We start from the raw sequence: 13,591 nt of genomic DNA, 5'->3' as shown, positions 1-13,591 counted from the left end.
CATGTAGTGTCACTGATTTCCTAACTAGGTTTTCAGTGCGTAGTCTTTGACAGCTGAATTGTGCATTGCCCAGCACTCATAAAGTTCCTTGCTAGAGAGATTCAAGTAGAAATCTGCTTTTGCATGCATATGAACTCTAGCTTGATTGGAGCAAGTATTTTGGGGTTGGCCAAGGCTTTTCTTATCAAGGTTTCATTAGCAGCAAACCTTGTCAAATGTGGACATATTTGATTGCTGTATTTGATAACGATAGCCACAGGTATAGCAGTTGGCGTATGAAAGAGCTGGATTCAAAATCCAAGCCAAAGGTGGTTAATGTGTGAGAAGAAGGGAGGCAAAAGGATTGTAATGTGCTTTGTACTGATGTAGTAGAAATTGCCCTTAAAGATCTGAGAGTCTCTTTTAAAAAAATCAAGATGTAAAACTCCCATTTGAGAGAAAATATGTATCCTGTGTTTCCATAGAGATTTGGGATGTTTTTCTGCACTGTGCTACTCTTCCCATCCCCAACACATACACACACACCACTCTTCAGAATTTGTGATTAAATATATATGTGAGCAAGTACTGGTTTGCATCTCTGCAAACCTGACTGCTTGAAGTCTTAAGATTTAACCTTCCCTTCTCACACCAGGGAGACACCATGTGTTTAGTTTGGGAGAGCAAAGTTCCTCCACTGCCTTCTGGCATAATAGCAGCTTGGTGGAGGAAGCCAAGAGACATCAGATCAACTCTTTTCTTTTAGATCTCTTTCCCAGAAAAATAGCTACTCCACTTTTACCCTGGCATACACCAGGCATGACTGTTAAACCCAGATGCATAAGGGGAAAATGGCAAATTAACTTTACTGCTAGCTCCAAATCCCCAATTGACATAGCATTCACCACCTTCCCATACACACTGCAATTTTCATCACTGGTGATACCTAGGAAAAACCCAAACTAGGAGCATTTTAACCTCTGGTCATGAAATTGTGTCTTTGTTAATTGACGCCCAAATGTTTCCATCTTATTCTTCTTAAACACAAGCTTAGATAAACGTAGCAGGGCTTTGTGATTAGGAGAGGGTATTCCATAATAGTCCAGGACAGAAGAAAATAGTTAAACTTACCAATGGAGGACTCTGAATGCAATTTACTAATAATGCGTTTAACAAGACTTTAAACAAAGTTCTACAGCTGATGTTTGGACTAAAAGGATAGCGTAATTGTTACCATAGAATAGGTTGCTGTTTCATGGTCAGCATAGGAATTTCTTAGTCCATATTCAGCAGAGAAAGGTAAACTGGCACATCTGTCCTATGGGAAAAGGCATAGTTCCTGCTCAGAGTGCAGATGCCTATCAGAGGAAAATCTAGCCACCATGTCAGAACCCACCTTTTATGTAAATATATCTAGAGCCCTTACTTGCAGCCATTTAGCAGGGATAAATGTCATAATTTTAAAGGTTGGGAAGAAGTTGGCCCATTCCAGATAAGGAACTTTTAACTGGCTGTAAGACCCACATAAGGAAACCTATCTGAAGAACAATTAGCTGAATGAAGTTACACCTGCTTTCAAATCCATCAAGTTAGACAATTTATAACCATTCTGGAAATTGCTCCTCAAGTGACCAGACCTCTCACGCTAATGGAAAGTTTAATTGCTCAAGCCACAAACCTTAGGAAAGTCTTGTTATTGGATAGACATGAAATATTGGAGGTGGAAATGCTAGGGTCATATGAGAGTCTGCAGAAAACATGGGAACAAGACCTACAAAGAAATGATGAGCACAATTGAAAAAGTCTCTGGAGAAAACTACCTTTTAAATCAGTATCAGCAAGGACTACAGAAAAATCTGTTAAATTAGTATTCAAATGGTACCTCATTCTACATACACTCAATAACAGAATCCTCTTCCCCAGAGGGTCGAAAAGGTGTAGAGAATGAAGAACAATGTTCCATATGTGGTGGCCATGTGAAAAGGTCACAGTTTGGGGGAGATAAAATAACAAACCAGACAAGTACACCAGATTCAAAGCTAGTTTTAATGATGGTTTTTGTTTTGTTTTTTTAATTAATATTTTATTAAGTTTTATCAATAAAATAATTCAAAAAAGAATACAAAACAGAAAAATACAAAATCACAAAATACAAAAATACAAACATTAAATACAAAAAGGGAAAGGAAAAAAAAGAATCACATAAAAACATCTGAAGAAGTGTGCATGCACACGAAAGCTCATACCAAGAACTAACTTAGTTGGTCTTTAAGGTGCTACTGGAAGGAATTTTTTTATAAAAACAAAACTCCCTCTTTTTAACTTTCTCATCTTTAGTTAACTTATTTTCCTGACTTCCTCACGCCTCCCTTTTTTGTATCCCTTTTTTAAAGTTGGTTCAGCAAATTCATATCCAATTTAGCTTATCTATTATCAGTCCCATCTTACATTTTACCTTGTTGCTAGAACCCCTTCAGTTCATTTCAATGTTATCAGCATTCAAAAATTTTACAATGTTTCTGTAAATAAATTTTAAATTTCCTCCAATCTTCTTCCACAAGCTCTTCTCCCTGGTCTCGAATTCTGCCAGTCATTTCCTTTAATGATGGTTTTTGATGACAACTTGAAGACTATAAGGCATGAAGAGTTTATTGACTGCTGCCAGATTGGTAATAGTGAGATATTGGAAAGAATCATGTCCCAGTATGTTGGAGACATGGTATCAGGAATTGTGGAAGATCCAAAAGTTTACACAGAAGTTTAGAGCCATGCATAAGGGGAAAACTACAGATGATTCCCATACTATTTGGAGTAGCTATGCAGCAAAGACTGAACACAACTGCAACCCACCCATCATGCATGGGAATCTATGGAAACACACATCTGCAAGTATTGAATGCTAATTCAAATATGTAATGATGATTGACTAAAAAAATAAACACAATTATATAATTCACTGGATGAAATAACACTAAGTTCGTGGCCTACAACATTGGTTTCCAGCTAAATTTTGTTTGAGGCTATCACTGAAGTTTTTCGTGTAAAGTTGCTGTCAGGTTGCAGGTTGCCACATCTTCTGTTGCACTTAGCATTTTAAGTGTTCTTACTGAAGCAAACCTAGACCAATGGTTCCTTTTAGAGTCCTGAATGGTTGCTATCTAATCATACATGAGGGAGATATTGCCAATTTTCTGAACAGGGTTGCAACCATTATGCATGCTTTAATCCCAACTGCAACATTCGTGGGTATGGCAATGTGGATTCTAAGCCATTGTATGTATGGGGAGAACATCTTCAAGAAAAAACATGCCCCAATATTGTATCAGAAATCTCCCATGGAAAACTTGGTTCCTCCCCTACTAACAAACTGTTTGGACTAAACTGCATCTATGAGCTGTTGCAGGGACGTGGGTGGCGCTGTGGGTAAAACCTCAGCGCCTAGGACTTGCCGATCGAAAGGTCGGCGGTTCGAATCCCCGCGGCGGGGTGCGCTCCCATTGCTCGGTCCCAGCGCCTGCCAACCTAGCAGTTCAAAAGCACCCCCGGTGCAAGTAGATAAATAGGTACCGCTTTATAGCGGGAAGGTAAACGGTGTTTCCATGTGCTGCGCTGGCTCGCCAGATGCAGCTTTGTCACGCTGGCCACGTGACCTGGAAGTGTCTCCAGACAGCGCTGGCCCCCGGCCTCTTAAGTGAGATGGGCGCACAACCCTAGAGTCGGACACGACTGGCCCGTACAGGCAGGGGTACCTTTACCTTTTTATGAGCTGTTGCAGCATACAAGAGCTCCGAAAGGTGCAAAAAGCACTAATACTGAGCCAGAGTGAACTCTGCCATGCATAACAGGATTGCCACCTAGTGGACTGCTGCTGTGACAAGGAATCTCAAGATCTCAGCAATTCTGAACCATATAAGCTGTTTTTAGTCTAATTGATATCTCACATGCCTATTTTCTCTGACTGCTTGTAGCCAAAGAACAGTAATCAGTGCAAGTTTAAAATAAAGAAAAAGGTTGCCGACATTTCCACTAGTAAAAAAAAAAGATTGCAGTGTTTTCAAGTTGTAAGAAATATATATCTTCCACACTTTAATTCAACACAGGTTTTAATATTTAACATATGCGTAATGGAACTTGCCAACTGACCAGATAAGTACAGTATTAGCTTGGCCTGGCCATCTGCTTTACCAGTAGTCCTTAGTGTTAACTTTTGGTTATTTTTAATCCTGAAGCTATATGTATTTATGCTGCTGGTAGTGGCAAATATTTATAGTGAGGGTTTTTTAAATAACTATTTTAAAACTGTGAGGTGCTCTGATAGCATGGAGTACAAATATTTGTAATTCATATTATTCACGGCACTAGCCTTATTATGGAGCCCAACCAGTAAGTGACTCCCACAATACATATACCCCACTGTATGGAAAACGTAATAGTCCCTAAAATATATATATAAGTTGTTCATCACTGGTTTAGACTATATGTGCAATCATATGTAGATATTGCATTGATTTGTATGTGCCTAGTTTTTTCAGAAGGGTTAATCTTTGGATTGTAGAGGTTCTGCTTCTAAAACGCCCTGAGCATTTTTGCCAATCTGTTGAGAATATACAGATGAATATATACGCCTGCCTATCCTCCCGTCCAGACTCATGCACCCAGCTGCAGTAAAGAGATAACAGTTCTTCCATGAAATCACAACATTGCTATTATTAAGTTTTGATCCCCGCCTATGCCAGAGAAGGAATAAGGCCTCAGTCCTATGCCCATATACTGGGAAGAAAATCCTGTTGAATTCAGCAGAGCTCTCTTCAAACACAACAAAAGAGTCACATGGCAAGTTAAAGATGAACACATTTATTACAGCATAAGCATTTATGGCTTAAGAGTCCTGATGTGTTATCTATCCTGAGCTGGCCCCAAAATTATACACAATGGACATATGGGTGTAATGAAGAAAAATGTAAACTGAAAAGGCAAATGGCAATGAAATGCAAAAAGTATGGGCTGTTATCACGACTTACTGCTGTTGGAAATGACCACTGTACTCATTCTGAATACATTTCAGTTTTTCACAGTCTGTATTTTTAAATTTTCCATTCCCATCTTTTTCTCTCTCTACACTTATGTTTATTCCTGCCAACTGAGGGTAACACTTCAGGCAGCTGAAGTGGTCTCTACTCCACAAAAGCTTATGCTAGAATAAATCTGTTATTCTTTAAGGTGCCTCAAGATTCTACATTGTTTTTGCTGCAACACACCGTCTGTCTGGAACAATGATAGGAAACCTGTGACACTCCAGATGTTGTTGAACTACAACCCCCATAATTCTTGACTCTTGGCCATGCTGGCCGGGGTTGATGGGAGTTGAAGTCCAACAACATCTGGAGGGCCACAGATTCCCCTTCTTTTCTTTGGACATTTCTCAAAGTAAACATGGTAGAGCTGGTCTGTAGGCAGAGCAGGCTAAACATTAAGAACTGGCTTTTGATGAAGAGGGAAAGCACCAGACAAGAGTCTAGGAAGAACCAAGATGTCAGTCAGGCCTGTTGAGAGAAATTAAAGGAGTGTAGTGGGACTTACTTCCATGTAAGCAGATATAGCAGGGGTGGGGAACCCTGATCTAGCTAGTGGGCTGGTGGGTGGTTACTTCAAGCCTGCTTTCTTCAGGGATCAGTTCCCCATGGGGAACTTGGTCATGCAGCTGATCTTGCTGCATCTCTAACTCGGTTTTTGGACCACAACTCCCATCATCCCAAGCTAGCAGGACCAGTGGTCAGGGATGATGGGAAGTATGGTCCAAAAACAACTGGAGACCCAAGTTTGGAAAGTCCTTCTCTAGCTGCTCCACACCTAATGACACTTGACACCAGGCGTGGGACAAGTGGGCATGGCTTGGGGCAAGTGGCCATTTGGCCTTCTCCAAATTGGGAACTGTGCCAGGCCAAATTTGGCCAGTGGGCTGGAGGTCCCCGTCCCATCCCCCCCGGTATATAGGATTATAGCCAAAGTGTCTTGTCCTACTTCCTCAACCACTTCTCTGAAGCAGCACAGAACTGTATTTTCCACATTTCTGCCTTCAGCCGTGACAGAAGCCTCTTTTGCCATTGAGTAGTATGTGAACAAATAAATCCCTATTATGGGTATTGGAGCAACCCTCTCTTTTCTTTACAGGCAGTTCTGCTTTCTGTGCTGAACCTTCTAGTAGAATTCTGTTGACCAGTATTCTCATCGTCCACAAAGCACGACTCCTGGAGGCAATGAAGTAGATGAGCACAGAAAGGTTTATTTCAAAAACAATCCACTTTTGAGTTTAGTGAGTGAGTGAAGGAAGGGAAGGACCTTGCCTGTAATGGAACAACCTGCCAACCCTTTTCTCCTTTCTTAAAAGTGTGTTAGCAGATGGGCGGCAGTGGTGGTGGTGGGGGCTGGCTAAAGAGTTCATAAAATCCTATCAGAAAGTCATCTTCACCTAGCACTCAGAAATTTTATAGCTTCTTTTTATGTCTTCCTCCGCTATGGGAGCTAATTTCCTGAGGAATTGCAGGCATTTCCAATTTGTTTGAAAGATCTGTGTGTACATGTTTGAATCAAGAGAGACAGCACAGAGGACTGAAGTTAACTCATGCAACAGGTGACCAATGGGAAGGATGAGATTATATTATGGGTTTTGCTGTTGTTCATCTTAAACCGGGGTGTCAAAACAGAGCCGTTTCTTTGCTATAACAAGTGAATAATGCTTTCTTTCTTTTGTAGGCACAAGTCTCACCATATTGCTTATATGTAGAGAAAAGCAAAAAAATAAAAAAATAATGTGCATAACTGCTTTCTCTGTGGAAACTTTAATATTTTGAACAACCCACAGTAAAGAAGCACATCCAGCAGTGCAGTCTGATCTGCTAAATCTCATTATCAGCTGGTTGCACTCTTTGATGAAGATTGTTATACCTTCTCTGTTGGAAAAACTTGTTTTTCTGGTCTCTCTTCCTTCTGAACCAGCTGTTGTCTGTGTTTACTTGATCCTGCCCCATCTTCAAAAAAAGAAGTTGTCTAATTTTGATATTTGTGGTTGACAATCCATACCTTGTGGCATTAAAAGACAGACCTCTGAATGCCAGTTGCTGAGGAACACAAGTATACCACTTGTGGGCATCTGGTTGTCTACTCTGAGAACACATTACTAGATGGACAGATGCAGCAAGGTTCTTCTCGTGTTATATATTTGCATGACCTTAACCTTTAGGCCAAACACATGAGAGCTACTTTGGCAGGGAAACCACAAATCTCAACAAGTGGATCTGAGAGGGCTTGTTAATGGAAGCCGATACATCTTTGGGAGCCACCCATCCTTGCTGGAAAAGGCTCCATGGATGTGTTTGCAAGTGGGCAGCTTCGCCAAGTCCTTCAGGATTATTTTCGTCACCACTCTCTTGATGTCACTGGTATTCACTTGGCCAATCAGGACGTGGGGTAGCTTCCTCATGCCAGTCGCCAACACCTGCTTTCTGACATCCTCAAAAATAACTGGCTGAGACTCCAGGTTCGTCATCAGCATGGACTGCAACTGGGTCTTTTCTCATTCAGGTTCAACCTCTCCAACGGCTCCTGGCATTGAAATGAATTCCCAGGTGATTATTTCCACCATTTCTCAAACCAACCTGGGGTCTGTGCTGGCATGGATGCATGGGAGGCCTGCATCTTCATAGTTGTGGTGGTAAAAAAAAAAGGTAAAGGACCCCTTTACCAGTCCAGTCACAGACAACTCTGGGATCGCGGAGTTCATCTTGCTTTACAGGTCAAGGGAGCTGGCATTTGTCCGCAGACAGTTTTTCCAGGTCATGTGGCCAGCATGACTAAGCCGCTTCTGGTGAACCAGAGCAGCGCACAGAAACACCGTTTACCTTCCCGCCAGAGCAGTACCTATTTCTCTACTTGAACTTTTTGGCATGCTTTTGAACTGCTAGGTTGGCAGGAGCTAGGACTGAGCAACGGGAGCACACCACGTTGTGCCGATCCGCAAGCCCAAGTGGTTCAGTGGTTTAGACCACAGCACCACCCGCGACCCACTAGTTGTGGTGGTAGGCAGTGGCATTGTACATCCAGTGATGCCGGTTGAGTACGTTGAGGTACAACTGGGTGAACATGCCTTTGCCTGGCCCCCCAACGGAAAAGGACCCACCTCCTCCCATCAGCATGTTCAGGGTGGCAAAGGGGATAAAGTCTTCCTCCAGCCCAAGTTTCCCGGCCAATCATGATGTGGGTCAACTCTGAGATGGGGGTGGGCCCCAAACTCACGCCTGACATGTCTGTCTCCAGCTTGAGGATCCCTCCTACGTACTGGGCAACAGACCTGTCCAATGCTGAAGCTGTACCGCTTCTCCACATGGGCTCAGCCCAAAGGAGATACTTCCGGGCGCAGTGCACCAGCTGCTCATGCTCAGTCCCGACACCAGCCAACACCATCCTATTGGGTGTGTAGTGATTCTCCGCCGTGCAGAATCTGTTCAATGCCACTGTGTTTTCACAGAAAGCCGCTACATGAATCATCTCTGTAAGTGGAAGCTCTCAGTTGGGCCTCATGTTCAGGTCCTCCAGCTCAAAGTGGACTGCCATGCACACCATCGCAATCTCCTCATCCGATAATCTGGGTTTTAGCAGTATGTCAGACAGCAGACGGACAACAGTGTCCAGGCCTTTGGCATCGGCTGAAATGGCATACATGGTGGTGTCCCTTGACACCTGACAATCAGATGTCGCCATGCTGCTCCAAAGTGAGGAGGATCATGTCCTTACTGCCAAACTGAGCTGTAGAAGAAAAGGCAAGCTTTTTGAGAAAGCGTGAAATGCCACTGGTATGTTTTGCTTCATATCTTGAGCCTTAATTTATAAGAATCCCAACTGTGCAGAACTGTCCAAATATGTTCTGAGAAGCCACCTGCATCCTGTTCACCAGGGTGGTCACTTTGGTTTCAAAGTTCTCTTGGCCATCAATGGTGGCAAAGACTGGCTTTGGCACTCCAGGGAGAGGAACTGCCAGGGGAATGCTGGGATAGCTTCCACCACTGTGTATTTCCTGTATGCAACTAGTTCAAACCTCCATGCGGAGCTCCAGATGCCCTGACCGACCACCTTGGCCGCCATATTGGCTTCTCCTCACGGCAAGAGTGGAGAGGTGTGAGTCACGCAAGGCAAATGTGGATTGGCCAGTTGAGGATTGTGTGGATTGGCCAGTGGCTGGCTTAAGGGGCAGAGCTGAAGTCAGCTGATTCAAGATAGGAGGGAGGAGGTGAGAGTAAAAAGGAAGGGAGAATAAAGTCCCCACTTGACACTTCCGAATCTCTTTCTACAGCTTTTCTAATTTCCAGTAGCAGATCTTTCCCAAATCGCATGCAAGTTAATGGGATGCTAAAAGGACTAGATTGGCTGCCAAGTAATCCCTTCTTCACTCCTAAGGGAAGCATACTTTGAGCCTTCTTTAAAGCTCCATCAGTGTGGAGTAGCTGTAGTTAGGAAAATTGGATAGATTATTCTTCCACTCACTGGAAGCAAGGGTCCATTCCATTCTCTATTACATTTGTACAATTACCATACGACTGTTGTTGGTTCAGGGTTAGCAGCATGGTACAGGAAGGTGTGGGGAGTTGCTCTCATTGCACCAGAGTTATAATAGTGCACTTGCACCCCAGAATAATTTCTGCTGGGAAGGTCTGGTGGCACAATTTTACTCATGCTCAAGTTCAGATGAACTAACAGCCTTGCGGTCGGAAAGCAATTTTCTCCAGGTCACACTGGGTGGCAGAGGGATGCCTCCTTCTGTAGCCTTTGGCTTGATTAATTGGGGGTTATCTGCACTCCGGAGGAAGCTTACTTTGCAAAAGCTGGCAGTGAAAAGAAGCAGAACCAAATATTTTTTAGTCAAAGCCTTGTTGTCGGCAGGGGTGGGTGGGATCTCTAGGTTTTCTTTTTCAGCACATGTGCTAAAAATGTGTTTTAGGAGATGAGACTGACAGGCAGAGAGCCCATGAAAATTCAAGCCTGAGACCAATCCCCTTTCTCAAAGCAGTCATCCTCCAGTGCAACTAGGAGAAAGAGAGAGAGAAGTTGGCTAGCCTTTTAAAAATAACTTGCTTTCAATGGGGAATTTCTAGAATACAACAGTTGGAAAGGAGGACCTGCCTCATTCTCCATAAGCGCCAAATTTGGCTAGCATCTGTGTCAAACAGCAGAAAGAACATGCTGTATTGGAGGAGAATAAACAGTGTTTATGCTAATTTCCTATCCGAATTGTTTTGTATCTGACAGAACCCATTAGTCTGAAGAATGAGATAAAGACAGATAATAACAAACTGAGCCAATCACTAGTTGCCTAATCCAATAAAAGTCACCTCCGTCTCCCTTTCAGAATTTTCACTACCAAGCAAAACAAATGCAGTCACTGCACTCCCCGGCAGACTGCACAGATTAATGTCCTGTACTGGGAGTGATGGAGAAGTGATTCCTTCATTGGCTATAATAATGAACCATAAGCAATAAACATATTATAAAAACTGGACCCACCCAGCACAAAGAACAGCCTGCTTCATTTCCTCCAAACCAATAAATTTCCAATAAACTTACATTTTCCCCTGCGTGAAATGGAAGAGCCACAGGACTGAGTTTTAGTGGATCTAACCATGTTGCATCCTGTTTGTCTTTTCTGGCATTTCCCTCCTTAGCTACACCCCTTGCTAAGCACACCTGCCAACTGTGGTCCTATTCATGTGACATAGTCATCACTTCATGACTGGAATGACTTGCATTTGTGAAAGAGCCATCACAAATTAACCAGCACAGATTGAGGTTTCATATCACAGCAGAAAAATAGTATTTCCTACACTGAGGTAGGTTCACATGTTGAGATGCAAACTGAGTGTTGAGTAATTAGTTGGTGTGCATGATGTGTGAACTGATAAACCAGTGGCTTCTATTTGAAGAGCATACTGAACTGTTTTCAGCCTCATATTTCAGGACAGAACAAAGTAGACAATATATTCTCTCACACAGGGAGAGTACCTGCATAGGGCTAGTACCTGTGTTGTAGTATTTATGTCTACATCATATTTTCATTTCTGTTTTATCTTATTAATTCTGATCCCTATGGCATGTAGCTTGGTTCCCTTGTTTGAGTCAGAGATATTTGCTTAGCAGGAACCATTCTGGGTTATGTTTACTTTCTGCTTGTGTGGTATGCCATGGTCTGGATAGTGTTGGGCATTAGTGGTTTTCTCTTAAGTTGGCACTTGGACTTCTGAACTCCATTTCAAATGGACGGACAGAACTTGCTTCAAAATGGTCTCATGTCCTCCAGAGATATTCATATCCCCCAAAGGTGTGTTTATATGATGGAGTCAACTTGGCTTAACAGTAAATCTTCTATGTCAGGGAACCCTAGTTTTGAGAGGAGGGTTAGGAAAGAATTTGCATGGTCCTCACCAAGCATTCCCGGGAATTATTTTTATAGAAAGCAATGCTATTAAGCCAGTACAAAACCAATAATGTCTGTAGGGCAGAGTGGTATGCAGGCTTGGTGTGTGTGTGTGTGTGTGAGAGAGAGAGAGAGGAGGGTATTTTAGATCAGCCACAACCAATAGAGCAGACCTGGTTGTGATATCCAAGGTTGTTCAATAACGAACATAAGCAAAATCCCTACACCATTCTAACTTCTGGGGGTGAGATGGGGAGAGAATATCAGTTACAGAAATGTGAATGTGTGAAATTGAGGAAATCAGATGAAATTGTAGAAGGCAGAACAAGGTAGGTGTGCCAGTGGTAATGTTTTATGGAAAGAGACAGCAAGTCTTTAAGAGCTATAGGTTCCTCGAAGATCTTTCCATCCTGACAATGCAATAATGGGAAAAGACACATCCTCTTTCCAGAACAATTGTAGCAGTGCTGGCTGGGCATCCAAGTGCTCACAGAAAACTCCTAGGCTAGTAAGCGTCATTCCACTAAATGCTGAATTTCCTTTCAATTTTAGGTATTAGAATAGACTACGGTACTTTGCTTGATTGAGAAGTTCTAGGAACTGGTTTGGTTCCAGTTATGAAGGCAAGTGAAAATAATAAAATAAATAATTTTTTCAATTTCAAATACTTGTTTCCCAAAGATGGTCCAGAAAGACAGCTTTCCCTTTTCAAGGCAAAATAGGTCCAATATTGCAGTATAATTCATTCCTCTTGTATGCAATAATGACAGTGGAACATACAAGGCATTCCTGGGCCTCTAGATCAGTGTTTCCCAACCGGTGTTCCGCGGCACCGGTGTTTCCCAACCGGTGTTCGGCGGCGGCGAGGAGAGGCCGCCCAGCGCGGGGCTCTCGCCGTCTGCCTGCCTGGCTGCCTGCGTGGCGCTGACGTCACGGGGCTGTAACGTGCCCCACATAGGCACACGCGGGGCGGCGAGCAAGCTCCCTCCCACATCCCATCGCCGCTCACTTCGGCCGGCCTACTGGGCTGTCGCAGGCGGAAGGCCTGCGCATGCGTGAGGTTTTCGCGCCTTCGGGATTCCCTTCACGCCTTCCTCCTCCCGGGTCCTTGAGAGCGCGGGAAGCGGCAGCGCGAGACCGGCGTTGAGCCTGGTAGGTATTGCGCTTGCCAAGGCAGTCATTTGGGAAATGAAAACTTGCCAAGCAAGCAACCAGTTCAATCTGAAGTACGTGTATGCTTAATATCCTGTATCTGAAACCTGTTCTGCCCCCTCCCCCACACTTGGTGCCATTTTCATCTACACATGCAGCAGAGTAAGTTGACCCAGAATAGTACCAATTCAGATGGCAGATGGGAGAATGACAGTGCTGAATGCTTTCCCATGTAGAACAGTCCCTGCAAATAAAAACCTAGCATATTTGGAAGAGGGATGCTAGCCTAACCATTACCTTCTATGCTGTTACTATTTTTTTATTTTTTTTTACATAAGTAAAAAGTGACCTTTCCCCATCTGGCATGGCGGTGTGCCTCGAGATTTTTTTCATGAAACAAGTGTGCCTTTGCCCAAAAAAGGTTGGGAAACACTGCTCTAGATAACACAAAATAGGGACAACTATTTTTCAGGCACAGGTACCAGAGAATAGGGATTGTCCCGATATATTTATATCCATGTCCTCATTTGCCCCTGTCCAAATATGGAGCACAGGGAGCCCATCTGGAGCTGGTTTGAGATCTCCCTGTGCTGGTTCTGCCTTTGGTTGTGTCTTAGACAGCTTGTGTTCAAGAGTAAGTCATAAACACCATCTTCTAATGGTCCCGTGGGCAGTGTTTTGACAAACATCTCCCTCCTACTCAGGGACAACACAGCTCATGCAGCTGCTCCTCTTGCCTCTGGTCTTCTGCTTTTGTCTTTGCCTTTTATTTTATCTGGATTGTTCCCCTTTGCATTTCCCTTGCTATTTGTATAATGAGGGCAGACACTCGGGAAATATCTCCTTGCCTAAGGAGAGCTCTGTATTCCCCAGAAAATGAGACAGTCTATTGCGGCTTAATGTCCCAGGAGGCATATTCTTTTTGTAAATGCCTTCAACAGTCACCATCAACATTGCTCTGCCATGCGCTTCTCCACTTTATTTAATATGCAGAGCTTA

General features: G+C 43.3%; 1 pseudogene across 1 annotated transcript; it reads right to left on the bottom strand.

Annotated features, from left to right (window-relative positions):
• Positions 1-2,583: 2,583 nt before the first annotated feature.
• On the bottom strand, positions 2,584-12,237 carry LOC308582820 (mitochondrial-processing peptidase subunit alpha pseudogene; annotated as a pseudogene). The gene has a single exon. The product of its transcript is annotated as a mitochondrial-processing peptidase subunit alpha pseudogene (transcript).
• Between the last annotated feature and the right edge of the window lie 1,354 nt (positions 12,238-13,591).

Source organism: Podarcis bocagei (genome assembly GCF_964188305.1).
Source record: "Podarcis bocagei genome assembly, chromosome: 3".
NCBI lineage: Eukaryota > Metazoa > Chordata > Lepidosauria > Squamata > Lacertidae > Podarcis > Podarcis bocagei.
The sequence above is the reverse complement of the archived record's forward strand: the minus strand, read 5'-3'. Positions and strand labels throughout refer to the sequence as shown.